Raw genomic sequence first — 20,509 nt, 5'->3', positions numbered from 1 at the left:
ATTCTGCAAGAACATAATTAATTGTAGCGTCCATTCGTCTATATTAGGTTTTTACATTTTCCCTGGCGTCGGCGCTTCCTGGTTTCGTCACAGCTGCATGTCCCACCCTAAACACCGCTTGATTGGTCGGACATAGAAAAGGTCGGTTGCAAACGGATCAGTGGGAGCAGTACAAGATGGATTCTCGTAGTATTTGTGAATACCGCAAAAATTCAACTTGCTGGTAAGGTTAGAGTTAGTGAGGACAGATTTTTTTTTCTACTCGGGGAGGGGGGAAATATTCGGTTTTAAAAATACCCAGCTACATGTGTGCAAAGCCTTAATTAAAAGCTGCCTGCAGCCATTGCAGCCCACAGTTACAAAACTGAAATTACTTTGCGGCCTACTAGATGGCGCTCACGGTCCAACCTAGATTCACTGGTTTATTGCACATTGGCAAAAATTGGCCGCAGCATCCAGTGGTCGACATGACCGGCGAAACGAGCCGTGAACCCCGCGGATCATCGCTCGACGGCTGCTCGTTGCGTTTGCTCAACGAGCGAAGCGTCATTCCTTGACGTGCAGCAACTCGATCGCCTCCGTCATGCTTTGATGAGCCGATGAGGATGTTTTTTTTTTCAGTCTAAAAGCAATCCTCCAGGGTTAACTGACTTGTTTTGTTCGTTTATTTTCTACTTTCTGTCCGCTGCCTCCGCACTACTACACCATGCTAGTGACAGACAATACTCCCAGTCCCAACATACACTTCCTCCTTCTATTCTTCTGCAACAAGATCCTTGCGTGATACTGGCTGATTTTATAATTGCTCCCACCTGCTGGCTGTTTAAAAAATTTTTTTTTATAAATAACATTGCAGTCATGTCTAATCGTTCAGTCAGAAGCTGTGTCAGACCCTCCTGTACACTCTGGCATGTAAAAACGCTTATGATGTATAGTAACAAGTGTATAGTGTATGTATAGTTTATAAAATATGAATTAAGCAGCCAAATCCACCTGTTTTCTTCCAACACAGGAGCGGCCATTTTGCTACTTACCGTTGTCTGAAAATGACATCACAGTTGCTCAGGGCTCAGTAACCAACCATGGCTGTTTTCTGAGTTGGGTCATGTGATGTTCGCAAGTTCAGCCGTGATTGGCTGTTACCTGAGCAACTGTGATGTCATTTTCAGTTGACTGCAAGTTGCAAAATGGCCGCCCCCTGAGAAGATTAAAAACGGATGGATTTTGAATACCGACGAGTGGGGCTGCATACAACATATTATGCTATTATATATTATATTCCACAAACACAATGTTATTCAGAATGTCAAGTTTAGACTACTGGAATTATTCACAACATATTATTGCAAATACATTTTTCGTCTGATTTCCCCTTTCAGCAAATTCTGTTAACTTGCTATTCCTTTTTTCTTCTTCTGGAGAGCTCAGTATTGTTCATTGGGTAATTTTACCGATTTGACATGTCATCATCATTGCTCTCCCTTTTTTTTTTTTTGTATGTGTGTGTGCGTGCGTGCGTGCGAGTGTGTCTGCATTTATTAGTTCACCTAAAACCTATTAAAAAATCCCATACCGTTCACCTAAACCGAACACTTCCAGCCAGAGTCATGAGGCCGTCAGGAGACCTGAGGAAGGACCAAAGAAAATAAAGGAAAGTGAAATCCAGCACCGACCAGACACCACCCACCACCCACCGAGACACCAACCAGAGTCCTTCACCAACCCCAGAAACATCTAAATTCCAACAAATCAGGGAGACCTCAAGAGACCAAAGGTGTGTTTGAAACCAGAGTGAGATCCACAGACACCTGCCTCCACCGATTCAATGACCTGAGGAAGAAGCAGATTGTGTCTGAGTTTCGATAGATGCTGGTGTGGTGGATCTGGCATGCATGAAATCTCCACCAAAGAGGGGAGCTGTCGACCCCTGCCAGGACAGAGCAAGCGCAACACCTCAGGGCCCCCCAGGCCGCGGCAGCGCCAAAGGATGACCCCCGGGCCCCGGAGGGGCCACCGGCCAGAGAGCAAACCCAGGAGCAGGAGCGCTCCCCACCCCAACGCGGCCCGCGCCCCCAACCCAACGCAGCAGGACGGGGCACTGCAGGCTGGCCAGGCACCCCACCGGTCCACAGCCCCCGGTCCCCCACGCCCCCCATCCAGCCCCAGCCGCCCCCAAACCCCCAGACACCCCCCCCAGCCAGACACCCCTACCCCACCAACCAAGCCGCCCCCCGACCCCACCCCCACCAACCAGCAGCCCCCCAGCCCCCAACCTCCAGATCCCGGGGATCCCCCGCACCCAGGCACCGGCGCCGAAGAGGGGCCGGGCAGCGGTGTTCCATCCCCCCACCGCGTGGAGGGACGGAGCACCCGAGGCAGAAGGGGAGACGGGGGCACCGGGGGACGGGCGGCACCCACGAACCCCAGGACCAGCGGGGAGAGGCCCCGGTCGTCACTCCAGAGTTCTTAGTGAAAACTAACCCTGTTACTGAGTTCGCCAGCTCGCCGACTGGCGAACTCTACCCCTAAACCTTGAATGTGACCCCACCCAGTGTATATACAAGTGATACAAGTGTGTGTGTGTGGTGCATTAAAATTGGGAGCAGGTGAACCGGAGCAGAGGGAAATGATATCCCCCTCTGCTCCGATCCACCCGCCTCCCAGGCAGGGGGGCGGGGGGGGGACATGGACAGGGGACCGCAGCACTGCTCTATACTGCGGTCTGCCCCAACCGATGGCGCCACCCCCTCCCCCCCCCTCCAGTTGTGTGGTGCATTAAAATTGGAGAGGAGTTGTAGGGCGAAGACGGTGTTTGCTAACTTGCTATTCCTTACTTGAGCACTATTTTCCATATCGTACATGTGTATATTTGGACCCAGCCCACCATTTTAATTGTATGAGGTTTATTTGAGGCATGATCTAATTTGCTGCCCCACATAGTCAGAAGGTTCACATTGGGGAGGCAGGAAGTACCACATGCGAGCATGGTTTGGGGACATGATTGCATAATTAGGAATGTGGGGCATTGGCCACACCTGGGAACTAACACTCAACATCATTGATCCATTTCTAACAAGTATCATCAAAATGTGGGACACAAATTCATCATGTTTTCTATCACAGCTGTAGAAGCTGTAAAAGTGGTCTCTTTTTTTTCCTTTCATGCACAAGTGGATTTTGTTTCTTGACTTACTTGGCGAGCCAGTCTAATCTAAACAGGTCACTGTAGCCAAAGTGGTTAAAATCTTGGATGAGATGAACAGATGGTACAGAAGGGTAGCTCACTGGCACAATTCCATCCTCTTTTTAACCATTTTTTTTAAGCCTTTACAGGCCCAGTGACAACAGTCAGTGCTTAGTGTTCACCTAACGACTACTTGCACTTAAGTTGCTGTCACATTGTTGCACTTGGCAACATAATTGATCATCAGCCCAAATCGGCCATCACTCTTCAATCACAATCACCTCTATCTGGTGTTCCTTGTAGCACAAGATACTAAACGGACAAAAAATGTCATGTTGTTATGGCCATTGGAATTTTGATTGGACACAGAAATCCATCTGTTGGAGAAGTCACAGTGGACAGTACGAGTATTTCACTCAACATCTCCAGCTGAAAAGAAACGGAAAATTTATTCGCTCTGCATTATCAGATTTACACTAAAATGTAGTTCTTTCTTAGCACAAATCAGTTCAATAGTTGCTGCGTAATTCTTCTATCACGCAAACAATTGAACAACAATGACATTGATATCGTTCGTTTGTCGCACATATTCCACTGTATAGCATACTTACTGTTTTTCCAAATGATGAGCTTCAAGTAACAAAGCTACTTGTGCGATCAGTTTAATGGGTTCTCCCCACACTAAGGAGAGAAAGTATATTGTAGGTTAGGTTATTTAATGGATATTTTAGCATTCTCTTGCAATTATAGAGCATTTGGGTGATGTAATCCACTTAAGTGTAAACATTAGGGCGACCAAGGTTGCCCAAAGAAGAAAATAAAAGTGTTATGTAGTCATTTAAGTGGCGCTCTTAATGAATTCTTGTTAAACAAATGCCATTTTCTTGTTATTTAAACAAAGTGTCATTTGAGGTTAATTATTTAAAGGTTACAGAAGAACATAAAGCAGTCCACAAAATCAACATCATACTGCAGTATTTTCAATCTAGTCAGGACAAATATTTTTATACAAACAATAATTTAAGATTTATTTATTTTATTTTATTTTTTTAAAAACGTCTTGCTTACTGGATCTCATTGGATTGTGCATGTGTACCTAACACTGTAAACCGTCAGCATCATGATTGCAGTTTGGCCATTTCATTGTCGAATCCCCTCACACCTCAGTTGTCCCTTTTATTGATCGTCACGCATACTGTATAATTAGCAGTGCCAATTAAGAGTACTGCCAATGGTATCGAATGTTGTTGGCATTCACTTCAAATCAGCGCTTGCCTTCCGCTTCATTAGCCTCAATGATGACATTCTCCTTCCTGCATAATAATAAGGCCCTTTGGAAATTGACTGTGACAGGTGTTGAAATTGGAATGTGTCCATATACTGTAATTTCTATCACCATGACTGCTAGAGCAGGACCGCCATCAGCCCATATGTAAAACGTATTTATGGCAACCATCTTGTCCTTAGCTGCATATATGATGCCGTCGCCTTGAGTCGTGTCAAATGAGAATCAAATTGGATGTGCTTGTCAAAATGCCACATCAAAACAAAGGGAGATTTGTGTGGCTTAAACAGCTAATTTGCATCTTTCCATTTAAATCACAATCGCAATAATAGTGTGTGCCCCCCCCAGCAGGAGTGTGTTACGTTATAAGAAATTCTGGAAAGAGGAACATAAATTCTCATTAGGAATGAACGTCACTGTAAACAAACTGCATATATTATTCTGGCATGTATTACGACATAAATAGTGTAATATATTCACAAGAAATGTAAATTAGGTTAAACATGGCAGGTTCGTGTGCTATAGTTTGGCTCTTATGAGCCTCATGACAAAAAAAAACAATTCAAATTGTAATTGAATTCTTTATGCTGGTTTTGCGTAACACTTTAATTAATAAAGGCTTTTTTTTTTTTTGATTAAATTGATTCCTATAGGTTCTTTGGAGATGATTCAGATTTTCTTTGTCGGTGTTTAAATACGGCTTAACATTCCCTCAGGCGTCAACAGTGCCAGCATCCTGGAGCATGCATTTGAAAATGAACAAAAGACAAATTAAAAAACAGGATTCATGGTGTTGAGGTAATAAAGGAAACCAAAGCCAAAAACCTGGCAAAGTAAAGACATTTAATAATAGCCTCTTAACATCTACCACAGCTATTTCCTGACGGCTCCTTTAAAGAGTAACAAATCAAGCTTGATGGACTAAACTTGATCCGGTATTTACAATTGGTGTCAGCACCCAGTGACGCTTTGGGCAGGACAGCTCTGGGCGTCAGCTATTCATTTTAACCCTCGTCCATCTGCTTTCACACCACAGCAATTGACTTTCATTTGCTTCATCTACAAAAACTGTCTGACAGAGGGCTTTTTCGAACAAAATCAGCAGCAGCAGTTGCAATAAGATTTTATGATAAACAACATCATGTTTTGACCAAAGTGGCTTTGTAATTTGGATAGTGATGAAATAGGTTCAAATAATCCCACTCCTATTACAGAAAAGAGGGCTTTGTGAAGAGGATTCCAGCTCTTATTGTAGTGAGCCAGCTCATTTGGCTCGGCTCATCAGAAAGAGTTGCTTCTTTTTGCCTCTCAAATCGCTCTTCAGTAAGTGCCATTTAGAGTTCAACCAATTTAGTAATGTCCACTGATTGGTAATCCTGAACTTTTATATTTATTATATCTCAAATAATTACCGTATGTTCCGTTATCTGAGCACTTGAATATCATACCAGTGAGGCAGTGAGTGGAGGACCTTAATCTAATCTTCTAATGTGATTCCAGCTTCAAAATGTAATTTACACATGTTTTATGTCAAATGTATTGCACGAGCCACTGATTGATCATCCCTTAATACATTGTCCATAGGGTGTGTTTTAGCTATACCATATTTCCATGTAGTAAATCACGGCTCTAGGAATGGACTACTCCATCTTACTGCGCATGTGCAACTTACTTCACGAATACAGCAGCAAAATAAACCTGTTTGTGCAGTGGTGAGTATGACACAAGGGCTAGTATGACTAGACGGGAGAATGTGGTAGGAAAGCAAACATTTTTCATGATGAAAAACCGACAGCAGCAGCAAGCGGCGGATGCTATTATATATAGCATTGCTGTCTGTAAGTGTCAGAGGAGAAGAAGTGGAGAGTGACACTAGTCAGATGATTCACTTGTATATCATTTTTCTCAAGAAGGAGTTTAAGGACTTTATGTAGCTCGGAAAATTTCTGAATTTCACACTTTTTTTTAAAATTTGATCACATTAATATTCAACATCTTTGATGATAAATAGTCACTGGTCAGGCTCAAGGGCAACATATATAACTGTTATGCAACTTGTAAGTAAAGCTGTCATATAATTGTAACAGACTTCAAAAGACCTTGTGTTGAGATGAAAATACAACTTTTTTCCGGTGCAGTACGCCACTGCACATTTTTAAAGAGTGAAAATGATTGCTAGATCTTCATCAGTTAAAATCAAATCAATCAAAAACAGGGACCATGAACATAAGTCGCTCCAAAAGATCCCTGTTCCCTCAGCGTGGGTGTGTTATTCAGACCTTTCGGAATCTGAGAACGTTCAAATGTGCTGTTCGGTTATTCATACAGTGCCACAAAATCAGGATCCAGGAGCTCACATGAGCGGAGGACCATGCCCGCTCTTCACCACAGCAGCGGACGAGGACGACAATCTGGCGGCTATTAATTATGTTTATTTATTTTTATTTTTACAGTTGGATCGTCAAATAGCTTAATTTACTTACAATTTCGATCCCTGTTTTTGATAGTGAAAACAGCAGTTGCCATAACTCCCGTTCTCCGTCAACGTACTGAAACCTCAAAATTAAAATGACGAGAATCATGAGAAGAAGAACAAGGGTCATGGTAACTTCCGGTTTCACTTTGGTGGTTCATAAGTTATAACAAACAATAGTCATGTGGAAAGGAGTGCAAAATTTTTTTAAGACAGTCAATCAACTTCTCCAGATTGTCTATCTATCTATCTATCTATCTATCTACAGTATCTATCTATCTATCTTAAAACAGCTTTCCCTATGCAACTCGAATAAACTTAAATCTATATATCCATCTACCTATCTAGTGATGTAGCATTGTGCACAAGTGCTTAGCATGTCTCCCTCACAGACTACTTCTTGTGCTTTGGATTGGAATTGCGGGTGCTCCCGCCAGCATTCCAAAACCATGCATACAACCGTACTGTATATCGTATTGATTTTGCTTTTTTTCCCCTTCAACATATTTGGTATTGGAGTAATCCAAACATAATTAAAAGTATTCAAATTAAATTACTTTCATATTACAGTATTTGAATTATGTTACTAATTACATTTTTTAACAGGTAACTACTAGTAACTGTACTGGAATACACTTTAAAAGTAACTGATATGTATGATATTAGTCTTTTGAGTATTGCGATATTGTCCGCCTACATGTTTTTCTCCACAGTTTATGTTCAAATATCCATAAAAATAGACAATAAAACATTTTTATGGTGGGAGTCAATGACTTTCACTAATCACATCTGGTCTTGGTTTACTGTACATAACCACGCGTTAAGTACTAATTACAGATCATATTAATTGTAGTTAAGTCATTTGCTCGATAAACCGTATAAAAACGTTAGATTTTAAATAGTGCCATGGTCCAAAAAACGTATTTATATCTTTCTTATGTTTTTTTTTTAAACTAGAGCATGCAGAAGGCTTTGATGCAGCCTCTGACCTGAAGAGGTCGTTTAAAGCAATGGTAGTTACTACAAAAAATGGCCAGCAGGAGGGAGCAGAGTATAAGAGGCTGTCAGGGCCATGTTGCAAAAAGCTTTTTTCTCCAGTGTTTTTAACAGGTTTGTAAATAATAATAAAAAAACTTAGCTATATCCTAATGCTAATTGCTGCAAAACGGAAACAGATAGAAATATACTTTGTTTTCCTGATGAAGGAAGAGACTATAATCTTTCTTTTGGTAGGTTCCATGTTTGTATACCAATAGAACACAATATTCTGTTGGCCTTGCAAAAACCAGTAAAACAGCCGGGAGTAAAGGGGGTTGCTTCAGTGAAAATGGCTGGGAGTGAATGAGTTAAAAATCCCACAAAACAGGTTCAACATATTCTCTCCCTCTTCTTCCCTTCTCTATAAGTTTCCTCCCTCTACACTTTTCCTCCTGCCCCTCCCGACAAGTCTTGATCTTCCTGCCCCTCAATTTCCTCCAGTTTGTCTGCAGCTCTCCTCTCCCTCCCTGAGCTTGTCCCCGCTCCGTCCATCTGTCCGCTGTATTATTGTTCCCCTCTTCTCTGCTGTGGTCCATGCCAGCTCCCCCGAGAGCATGGGAGTGTCGTGTAGACAGGTTGAGGTTGTGAGCAAAGCCCTCTTTCCTCTTCACTTCACATGGCACTTTCAGATGTAACCAACACGGCTACAGACAGATGAGGCTCCTCTGAGAGTCTCACCACAGGAAGAAGTGTGCTAAAAGCAGCTGCACTACACATCAATAAGTAGGCACGGCTGGACAAATCGTAGCTTCTTTCAGCTCGGTCAAGCTTAAATATACCTATTCCGTGCTCTTAAATCTCACTCTTGCAGTTGACGTATGTACGTACCACTGTGTGGGTAAATTAGCATTTTGACCGACCCACCTTGATTCACATCTCTCAAGCAGGCAGAAGAATATAGAAGAGTAAGACATACATGAATAAATGAGGAAGATGAGAACAGAAAAGCAAAAGTAAATGAAAAGCCAGTAAAAGTGGGAGAGCTGGCGAGGTGTTGGTTTGTCTTCCCCTTTTGACAGAACGCGTCCAGTCACTGCATGACAAATTAGCTTGAAAGCACACATCCTCGTGAAGGGGATGGAAAGCAAGTGGGCGGGAGGTTTTGTTTTCAACGCTGTTAATTAGCAGCATTACTCCGCAACCCAGAAAATAACCCATTGAATTGTATTCATTTTGTCATCTCCTGCATTGTTCGTGTCAGAACTGCTGCTCGCCAAAATGTGGTCTTACAAACAAACACAAATTTTTGCTTCTGTTTCCCCCCCCTCACTTTTGTTAACAGTTCAGTCTGCTCGACTGACTGCTTAGTTTCAAGATGTGAAGAAACGTGCGACTGAGGTGATCCATGAGGGAAGTTAAATTAAGGAATAAGATGTGGTGTGAAGAGAGTCACAGCCATCTCTCACCAGTTTGATCTATAATTCATATTTCGTTGTCATATATGCCTTGAGAAGGTCTTTTGAACTTTCATCTGCTCATTTTAAGCACATCTCATTTTCTTAAACACACGCGCACACACACACACACACACAAGTATGGCCCTTTTCACCCACTGTCTACTCAGCTCTGCATCTGTTTTTTTGATGTTCAGTACCAATGTCTGTCGTCGCTCATGCATGGCATCATATCCAATTCCTGGATGCATCATGAAGATGAAAGAATGCAATGAAGCATGAAAGAAAAACGGCCTGGAGGTCTACGACTAAATGGAGCAGAGCCCTTAACCTCCCCTCTCAAACAAGCTATCACCTACAGTACATCTCCATGAACGTACCGGAATGAGAATGGACGTTGGGCAAGGCGGGGTGACGTGGATCAAGGGTTAGGCCCCACATCCCAAAGCTTAGCTTATGTTTTAAAAAGCTGAAGGGGTGAAACTCAAGAGTCAGTCATGACAACCGGGTAGACAGATTGTCTTTGGCTTAGAGCTAGTGCTTAATGCGGAGAATAATAATAGGACCTGCTTGGACAATGGCCTCTCTGGGGAAAGCAAAGGGTAAAAAGGAGTTGAATGGCGATGGCAATCAAAAGAGGAAGTCGGTGAAATGTCATCTACCAGGAAATTTAGGCTCAAAAAAAGAAGCCCAAATGTCACTAAATTGAAATGAAAATAAGCCCAAATGTCATTCAAATTACTAAAATTAAGATGCTGAAGGGGCTGACATAAGATTACTCAAATTCTTTCACATGCAATGCATCCAAGCAAACATCAACAAAGCACTTCTTTTCGCAGAATGCCTTGCTTTATCAAAGTATTTAATATGGCTGCCCAAAGACTTTAGTAAATAGTACGTCATTTATATAGCACTTGTCGTCAAAGTGCTTTACATTTTGACTACTCATTTACCTACTCAAACCCACAACCTGAGGGTTGCGAGACGACCATTCTACCACTGAGCCACGCCGCCCTTAATGAAATACACTGTCTCATTCTCACTAGTAATATATGATGAGAATTAAATTCCACTTCCTGTAGTTCAAATTGGGGTGGAGTCAATTCCAACTCAAATGCATCCGTTGAATTGAATTGAACTTGCTAGGCACAAGTCAGCTATGTCCAGATCGAGGCCTTTGATTAAAGTGGATCAGAAAAAGTCCAGTGAGACCACACTCACTCATGTGCCTGAAGCTCAAACCGACACATCCACAATCCCATTTGCAACTACTAGAGCTCAAGTATGATGGCATATTATATGGTAGCTGTGTGTATTCAATTTAATTCAAGGTGCTTCAATATGACTTCTCAGTGGATATTAAAACCTCAAATATTGTTCAGGTTTCTTGTATTTATAGGATTATATGATGAATTGCTCAAAAGGAAAAGATACAATTCCCAGATCAGTCAATTCAAAAGCAGTCAAGTGGCTTGGGGGTTGTGCTTACATCACAGACCTGGTTGCAGCTAATGGAATTTCTTTTGCAGTGCCTTTGCGTTGGATAAAGCAAAGCTCCAATCAGATGGGATTTACTTCTCCAAGGGGATGCTTTTAAAATTGCGTTCACTGATCTGGTTTTAATCCAATAGAAGTGAATATTTGTGCATAATTTTCTCCTTCTGTAATGCAATGTAAGGCTTGTACATTTCCTTTTGTTGAAATACATTACCCTTATCATTTTATCACCATAGGGGTAGGACTAGATACGTTTTTAACTTCCTCCTATCTGTTTGAACATATAAATTATTTTTTTCTTCCTATTCTTGTTTTTCTTTTTTTTTTTACTTCAATTTATATTTGAAACTTGTGTTTTCTTTATGTTTATATGTTCAATAAAACCATAAACCAAACCAAATCAATTATACTGTCAAAAATATATAAAAGATTGATAGACTTTTTAGGCTCGCTGAACGCTGTCAATGTTAGTGGCCAGCACTTGCTAACGCTGGAAACTTGTACCATGTCATACCATGACAGACTAATTAACAGACTAATTAATTGTCTTATCATCCTTAATTGGCAATTAAATACAATTTCAAGATGTTGTGTTTATGTTGGAAGTTAACCGTTGCGTGAGGATGAGTCAAGCGGGCTGCCTTGCCGTGGGTCTATTTCAAAATACAAATTACAAGGCAATTACATCGACTTCAATGTATTACTTGGAAGGCTTTTATTTTGAAATTGGCCTCCACAGCGCGTTCTGCGGTCTATGTACAACCAAAACCTTGGTGCTTGATGCATACGGATCATGGCTCATCTTTGAGCCCTTGCACGACTCATTAAAACGTGCACTCGTGCCATGCGACTGGATAATTTTTTTTTAATTTTGTTAACTACTGTTTGTTGATGGTTATAGATGTTGTTTTTCCTTGTGTAAAGCAAATTTAATTACCTTGTTTATGAAATGTGCTATACAAATAAACTTGCCTTGCCTTACAAAATTATACTGTACATATCTCTTAAGACATACAGTATACAAATATATACCTACACAGTAAATTCTGTAGAGTAAAGTTGACTTTATTTAGAGTGGGATCAAATACACTCAGTTTTAGAGTAATATTTACACTTGGAAGAGAGTAAAATGAAGAATTGGGAAAACATAAATAAAAGTCACTAAAGGGTGAAGGAACAAACTGACAACCTTCAGCTTGGGAGACAGCCAGGGTGGGCTGGGAGGTTTATATTTGTGCTACAGTTACAAGTTACCTGCTAAAAATGTAGTTAGTAATGTAATCCAAGTACCATAATGTTAAAGTAATGTAACTTGATTACTTTGGATTACTCTAATACCAAGTATGCTTATGAAGTCAAAATAAAAATAAATATCACCACAATTTATATTCCTATACAGTGCCCCCCTGCTATTCGCAGGTGATAAGGACTCAGGCAGCCTACAAATAGCAAAAATCCTTGTATAATTGACAACCATTAAAATGCATGTATAGATAGGTTGATCGATCGATTGATTGAGTGATTTAAGTGACTTAAGGCCATATGTTATTATTTAAAGCACTTTTTCCCATTAAATAAAAAAAAAGTCAATTCAAAATGTCTAGTATAGCCATTTGGGATTTAGGAACACAACTTTTAAGTGCAATATGAGGCAGAAACATTCTTCTTTTTACATGGTTCATGTGTAAAATAAGGTATTAATGGCCTAAAGTTGTGTTCCTATAATCTAAACAGCTAAGTTTGACATTTTGAGTTTAATGTTTTTCTTTTTTATTGGGCAAAAGCGTTTCATAAAATAAATAAGACAAAGTTCTATTTATCTTTTTGTTTTTTTTTAATAGTTATGAAAATACCTCAACGTGCAATTTAAACATGGAGAGTGAATTACAAAGTAGCCTTGGTCCAGAATATTGAAAAGAATTAAAGTAAACCATACCAGCTGTCAAACTTAGTTACCAGTCGGCAGCCGCTTGCTTTGCTCCGTTTCTCCCCACAGCCAACATATTCCATTTCAAGCCTCCAGCCTCAGTGTTATAATAAAAGTTGTGCGGGTTTAAATAAAGGCCAGTTTGGAGGAGCGAGAAAAGGACAATAACAGCAAGCAACTCACACTTGAGGAGGACACATGACTCATTGGTCATGCTAACAGGTAGCCGCTAGTCGAAGACTTCTGCCGTATTGTACAATGACGGCGTAATTAATTAGCAGTTTCTTAGCGTCCTAAATTAGTTATTGAATATGAGTTCGGGATAGTGTTGTGTCGATGTTTGTTGCAACTACAATGTAAACTACGATAAAGTAACGTCTAAAAGGGAAGTCAAGCTAGCCATCACGCCACGACGTGGGCAGACTTTAAAGTGAAAGTGTACTAAGGCTATTTGCTTTGTCGTCAATGTATTACTGTACAGTATAGGCTACTTTGAGTTGGATGTTGAGATGTGTCAGAAAGTTATTGCTAAAAGATGTGTGCTAGTTGTCAAGGACACTCAAATCCCTGTTGCTACGCCTTGAGTTTTAGGCATGAACATCAACAAGAAGTGTTACCGGGAATTGTTCTTACAACATGGCCCTTCTCTTTTTGATTTACCTGCAGTCACAGGTGCCCCAACTTATGCGAGCACTGCAGTACTGCCATTAGGTTGATGTAGTCCTTTCAGTGTCAGGAACAGTGAAAGTAAAGGGCGGTAGGGTTTGCAAAATTCTAGGAAAATCTATGAAGATAGTGGTTGCCACTTGTTGTGCGAATAGGTTGGCTTCTGATGCTCCGTTCGAGCCTGTGGCTAATGACCTTCCGGCGGGCCTACTGGCTACTCCTTCGCTGGTCTGCATAAGTAATGGGACTGTGCACATCCCCATAGTCAATCTAGGGAGTCAGGATGTCCTCTTGTACCCACGGACAGCCCTCGGTACTCTTAGTGAGGCTCAGGTTGTCGATTCCACTGCAGATGCTGAAAGACATTTCATGCTCACTTGTTCCTCTCAGTCTGCCATTACCTCAATTACGGATAGGATTGACACAGTTGACCTTTCAGCCCTCTCTGACCAAGAACAGTGTAATGTCAGGGCCTTACTTCAAAAATATAATTCTGTTTTCTCAGCAAGATGGTGATATAGGGTGTACTAACTTAATCTCCCACAATATCCCTCTTATTGACGAGGTACCAGTAAAGCAGCGCTACCAACGAATACCTCCATCGGAGTATGAGGCAACTTGATCTGGCTGCAGGATACAACATGGTACCGGTAACAGAAGAGTACAAATTCAAAACAGCTTTCTGCACACCGTTTGGGTTATTTGAATGGAACGGATGCCCTTTGAGTTGTGCGATGCTCCCTCAACTTTTCAAAGACTTATGGTGAGAATCTTTGGCGATCAGAACTGTCAATCACTGCTACTGTATTTGGATGATGTTGTGATCTTTTCCTCTACAGTGGAGGAACATGTTGCCCACCTGGATACAGTACTTTGCTGTCTGCAGAAGGTGGGTCTAAAAGTTAAAATTGGAAAAGTGCTCTTTAAAACTGAGGTGAGCTACCTGGGTTATGTAATCCTCTTGGCAGGGTGTTGCAACTGACAACAGTAAAATCGAGGCAGTGTTGAAGTGATCCCCATCCTAAACAGTGTTACGTTCTTTTCTTGGCTTTACAAGCTATTACCGCAGGTTCTTGGAGGATTTTGCCAAGTTGGCTGCTCCTCTCGAGAGGGGTTGGACTCTCTTCCACTCTGGAGTTGCCCACGGTGAGAGGCGCAGAACACGTATGGGCATACTGATTGCACCCCCGGATTGGCGCCTGTACGTTGGGGTTCACCACGGTAGACGAGAGGGTAGCCTCCCTCCGCCTTCGGGTGGGGGGACAGGTCCTGACTGTTTGTCTATATGCCTCAAACAGAAGTTTAGAGTACCCACCCTTTTTGGAGTCCTTGGAGGGTGTGCTGGAGAGCGCACCCTTTGGGGACTCCCTCGTTCTGCTGGGGGGACTTCAATGCTCACGTGAGCAATGACAGTGAGACCTGGAGAGGCGTGGTTGGGAGGAACGGCCCCCTCGATCAGAACCCGAGTGGTGTTCAGTTATTGGGCTTCTGTGCTCGCCACTGATTGATTGTCCATAACGAACACCATGTTCAAACATAGGGGTGTCCATATGTGCACTTGGCACCAGGACACCCTGGGCCACAGTTCAATGATCGACTTTGTAGTCGAGTCATCGGATTTGCGGCCGCATGTTTTGGACACTCGGGTGAAGAGAGGGGCGGAGCTGTCAACTGATCACCACCTAGTGGTGTGTTGGCTCCGATGGTGGGGAAGATGCCGTTCAGACTTGGTAGACCCAAATGTATTGTGAGGGTTTGCTGGGAATGTCTGGCGGGAGTTTCAATGCCCACCTCCTGAAGAACTTCTCCCATGTCCCGGGTGAGGCGGGGGACACTGAGTCCGAGTGGGCCATGTTCCACGCCTCCATTGTTGAGGCGGCTAATCGAAGCTGTGCCTGTAATGTGGTCGGTGCCTATTAGGTGGCAATCCTCGAACCCGCTGGTAAGGGATGCCACCAAGCTGAAGAAGGAGTTTTATCGGGCCTTTTTGGCCTGTGGGACTCCAGAGGCAGCTGACAGGTACCGGGTGATCAAGCGGAACGCGGCTTCAGCGGTCGCTGAGGCAGAAACTCGGACATGGGAGGAGTTCAGTGAGGCTATGGAAAACGACTTCCGGACGGCTTCAAGGAAATTCTGGTCCACCATCCGGCGTCTCAGGAGAGGAAAGCAGTGCACCAACAACACTGTATTGACCATTTGCACCGATGTCACGTGATCACGTGACTGCCCTATGACGGACGGCGGAAGGAAATAATCGTTGAATGGAAGTGGAAAAGCCATGGAATCTACTACTTCAACCAAAGTGCACCTGTCAGTCGAAGTTGCACATTTAGTCGGGACTCATAGAGCGCGATATTTACTTAAGTTGGAGATCGTTAGTTTGAAAACAGCCCCTTACCTTCTGTTGCCTGCTGTTTTTACCAAGTTAATCAAATCGCCGACTTAGCCGGAATTCACAGCGCACGACCTATATCATTATGTAGTCAATGTCGTTTCTTCTCCTTACACCGGATCTAATTCAAAAGCTTGTTGCTGGCTGAGTCTCTGGGACTAGATGCTACACTCACACGGGGGGACAATATACCTCGTAATGCAAAGGTAAAACTTGTTTATCACGCTAACTGATTTATTTTTACACAGTCCGTTCTATATTGAAACGCTATGATGATGTTATGTTACTATGTTTACAAGCATGGAACAAATGACTATTGTAGTGGCAAGCTATGCAGTAATTTCATATGACTCCGGCTCCAGAGTGAAAAACTCCAGGCACAAAGACAAAATCCCCCATTATTAAACGGTCAAATACACTTAATACGTTTGAAGAAGGTGCATTTTAAAACTAAGCTGTGTGTTCGTGCAGTTGGAGTGGACGCTAACTATCTGGCTTGTTAATGCAATTTGAAACACGCAATTGGACACCTCTGTTACAATCTTTGTTAGAGTGTACATTTACTAGTAAAATTTTGAACATTTATCTACTAACCTCGCAAAAAATTATTGCTGCAAATCTGTGAAAACTTTGTGGGCTGCCAGTCCTTTCTGTTAATTGCTGCTATCAATCGACGTTGTTCGTCTTCATTAGTAGGTATGTGATAAAAAGCTAAATTTGGTTTACTCCTTTGCCTGTCCGTACAACCGGCCGCACAGCAAGATACGACCATTTTATAAGATAATCGATTAGATAAAGGACTTTACGCTGTACAATAGTTACAATACAGGCCGTCCAGCGTCCCGTAGGGGGGCGTTCCCATGACGGCTGTGGCATCACGTGTAAAAGGTCAATAATGGAGATGCGGTGCTGCTGACCTCAACCCGGGACGTCATGAGTCGGTGGGGAGAATATTTGGAAGTCCTCCTGAATTCCACTGACACGTCTTCCTTTGAGGAAGCAGAGTCTGGGGACTCTGAGGTGGGCTCTCCTATCTCTGAGTTCGAAGTCACTGAGGTGCTTGGAAAGTTCCACGGTGGCAGGGTCCCGGGGGTGGATGAGATCCGCCCGGAGTTCCTAAAGGCTCTGGATGTTGTAGGGCTGTCGTGGTTGACACGCCTCTACAACATCGCATGGACATCTGGGACAGGGCCTCTGGATTGCCAGACCAGGGTGGTAAAAAAGTCCCCCTTTTTAAAAAGGGGGACTGAAGGGTGTGTTCCAACTATAGAGGGATCAGAAGGCTGCCACGGCTCCATACACGCATACTATTTATTCTTGTGAGGTTGCATGGGGAGCCGTTGGCGTGACGTGACCGCCTACAAGAACTGTGAGATATCGCGAGAGTCGAGGCGGGACATTACGAGAACTATGCCTCAGAAGCAAATCACTTTTCAATGGAAACACCTACAAGTCAAAACTGTACTTAAGCAAAATAGTATAAATATCGCTTAGCAAAATAGTAGAAATATCGCTTTGATTTTGATGTTGGTTTTGCACAACAAGCCTCGATCACTCTATATCAGCAAAAAAATCCATCACCGTAGCCGACATGTTTCTAACCTCTTCAGGCTGAAGCAGTCGATTAGACAAGATTTGAGTGAATCAGGCTTTAGCCCCGCCCACTAATTTGCACAGGCGAGTTTGACAGATAAAATAAATTCATGAAACGCTGCAACACAGGACCATAAAAAATAAATAAATACAAAAATAATTATATATATATTTATTTATATATGTAGGTGATTTAATTAATGAATGACACTTTTATTTAATTATTGGTTTATTTAATTCCACATTTAATTAATAAATAACACATTTAATTATTTCATGACATTTATTTAATTGTTGGCTTATTTAATTCCATATTTAATTAATAAATGACAAATTTAATTATTTCATGACTCATTTAATTATTTAATGGTGTATTAATTTATTTAATTTAGGCACTTTTGGTCCTCATAGTCATGTTTGTGGCAGAAGTGTATGCCTGTGGATCAGTTCATTATGTTTAATGAAAACTTACTAGAAGTGCAGCGCTCTAACGAGCATTGGTATTTCTAAAAGTCACCAGTTTTTTTTATAAATCAATGCTATGCTAGGCCTTATTGTATCATTTAAGTCGTGAAGGTGGTTATACAGATTAAAAAACAGTTTCAACCTAATGGATTAAATATCGTTGCCGAGGTATTGTACAATCGGGGACAATGGCTTTGCTGTGCTAAATCGACAGGTAAGCATAACTCCCTTTTTCACCAACCTCAAAACCTGCATGGAGTGTTTTTATTAAACGAATGTGAGATAGTACGGTAGTGTTTCAGCTTTTCTCCAGAGAGACCATAGGACACCCAGGGCAGTCCAGATAAATTCCAAGCTTTTGCACGCCCAGAGCATAAACTTCCCAGTTAGTCATAGGAAGTGATAGTTTTCTTGAGACTTCCATTAGACAGGAATTTAGCGAGTGTATTCCCCAGGAAGTACGGAAATCTGTGAACGGTTGAATAATCCAGTTCGGTGAAAATTTCCTCGTAGTTGAATTGTATGCAACAGTCAAACAAATGTTACCCCTCCACTCAACCTCCCAATAATGCCGACCAGTTAGCTAGCGGCTCTTTGCACAGAACTTGCGTAAAATCAATAAACCTTTCTGAGTTATTAGGATATGATTGGACATTGCCATATGTGACTTTCTTGTTTGCTCCTGGCAGAGTGAGATCTTTGTGGGACAGTCTTTCCATCCAGCGTGAGTTCAGTAGCATCTAATGGATAGACAAAAATAAACATCTTACGGTTTGACAGTTTGACAATTCGGAAGTGTGAACAGCAGCACAAAAAGGAACTTACACCACAATATGTCATTTCTGTCTGTGATCTTGTCTGCAGTTGGGACGGATGACTTTGTGAAGTTGTCAGTGAGTAGACGGTAATCTTTGTATTGGTGGCTGGAAGATCCCTTGTGTTTCTTATTTGGCAAAGCAGTTACAAGGAACTTGACACTGTTGCTACGCCTAAAAGGTTGGCATATTGAATGAACTCTTGAGTTTTTTTCTCTCATTTTGATGATGATGTCAGTCGCGAAAGACGTGTATTCTTCATGAGTTCCTCCAGGCTTGAATGTGTCCAGATTCTTAGCCATAGAACTAAGACAGGGGTCAGTCGTGTACAAATCAGTGAAAACATAGCAAAGAACAGTTGTGACGCCTGGAGTAAGAACCACTTTATCTAATTCTGACTTAGTGTGTACGATTGGAACGCCATTCAATATCATGTTAAACACAAGACTCAATGACATTGATGTCTTGTTCCTTGTTGTCCAACCACCTGTTTAGGCGTGCTTGGCTGAATGGAGATTTTTCTCAATCATTTAAGCATTTTGCTAACGTGCTCTCATCTTCTTTGCCTTCACGGATGGAAGGGAGCTTTTTAGATAGCTGATCTGTGACTGCAGCTTTGTAATAAGAACATATTTTGGAACTACGGGAAATGTTCTCGCTACACTGTTGCATCTCATATTCACTTGATTTTCATCTTCTATAGCATCTTGAACTTTCCTCGATAGTGATATGCTGAGGTCTCTGACTTGCACAGCAGCTTGGTCGTACAGTGACTGCAGAGGATGTAGTCATACAGTCAGAGGAGCATAATTTTCTTCATCTCACAATAGAGTTGGAAGCTCACTGTAGGTTTCTACAGCTTGGATAAACGTGGAAGGGTTTTTGTCAAGAATGAGGTCTCCATTGAATGTGCAGCTTAACTTGTTTGTCAGCTTTTGCTTTTTTTCAGTTGTATCTTAGCACTTCCTTCCATTTTAAATGGAGGAATCTTCTTGATCACAGCGTGCATGTTACCCTGGATTTCTTGAACACTGCTGGCATCTAACTTCTGACTGTCAAACACAAAGACTGTATTTGCCGCATAAAGGATACATGTGACCAAATGTGTTGCCGTTCTCAATCACTTGCTCTTGTTGGCTGTTTAGTGGCCCAAGAGGAGGAAGAGAAAGCTGTTTAAAGACGGTGGTAGCTCTGTACTGAAAAGACACCCTGCTCTGGTTCTTGAATTTCTTCTGGTTATTCATTGATTCAATGGTGTCAGAGGCTGTAATCTTAAACTAACTGCTTTTTTGAGCAGTTTGACAGGTTTGGCTATGTAGACCATAGGTGTCAAACTCCAGTCCTCGAGGGCTGCAGTCCTGCAGGTTTTGTAGGTTTTCCTCTTCCAACACAAGCTGATTCCAATCAGCAGGATCGTTATCAAGCTTAAGCAGAGCTTGCTGATGAGCTGATCATTTATCAGCTGTGTTGGAGAGCGGAAACATCCAAAACCTGCAGGACTGCGGCCCTCCAGGAACGGAGTTTGACACCTATGACCTAGACCAGAGGTGGGCAATCTCGGTCCTGGAGGGCCGGAGTCCTGCAGGTTTTGTAGGTTTCTCGCTTCCAACACAAGCTGATTCCAATCAACAGGATCGTTATCAAGCTTATGCAGAGCTTGCTGATGAGCTGATCATATATCAGCTGTGTTGGAGAAAGGCAACACGCAAAACCTGCAGGACTGCGGCCCTCGATGCCCACCTCTGACCTAGACTGTCTCTATCCCACAGAGTGACACCTG

General features: G+C 42.2%; 1 protein-coding gene and 1 pseudogene across 7 annotated transcripts in view; both read right to left on the bottom strand.

Moving 5' to 3' along the window:
• Positions 1–20,509, bottom strand: part of elfn2b (extracellular leucine-rich repeat and fibronectin type III domain containing 2b) — a 133,594-nt gene that overhangs the window by 16,261 nt on the left and 96,824 nt on the right. The gene's annotated exons all lie outside the window — the stretch shown is intronic.
• Positions 15,186–19,973, bottom strand: LOC144042696 (verrucotoxin subunit beta pseudogene; annotated as a pseudogene).

Source organism: Vanacampus margaritifer, chromosome 2 (genome assembly GCF_051991255.1).
Source record: "Vanacampus margaritifer isolate UIUO_Vmar chromosome 2, RoL_Vmar_1.0, whole genome shotgun sequence".
In the NCBI taxonomy this organism is placed as follows: Eukaryota; Metazoa; Chordata; class Actinopteri; order Syngnathiformes; family Syngnathidae; genus Vanacampus; species Vanacampus margaritifer.
This window is presented reverse-complemented; position numbering and strand designations above follow the sequence as displayed.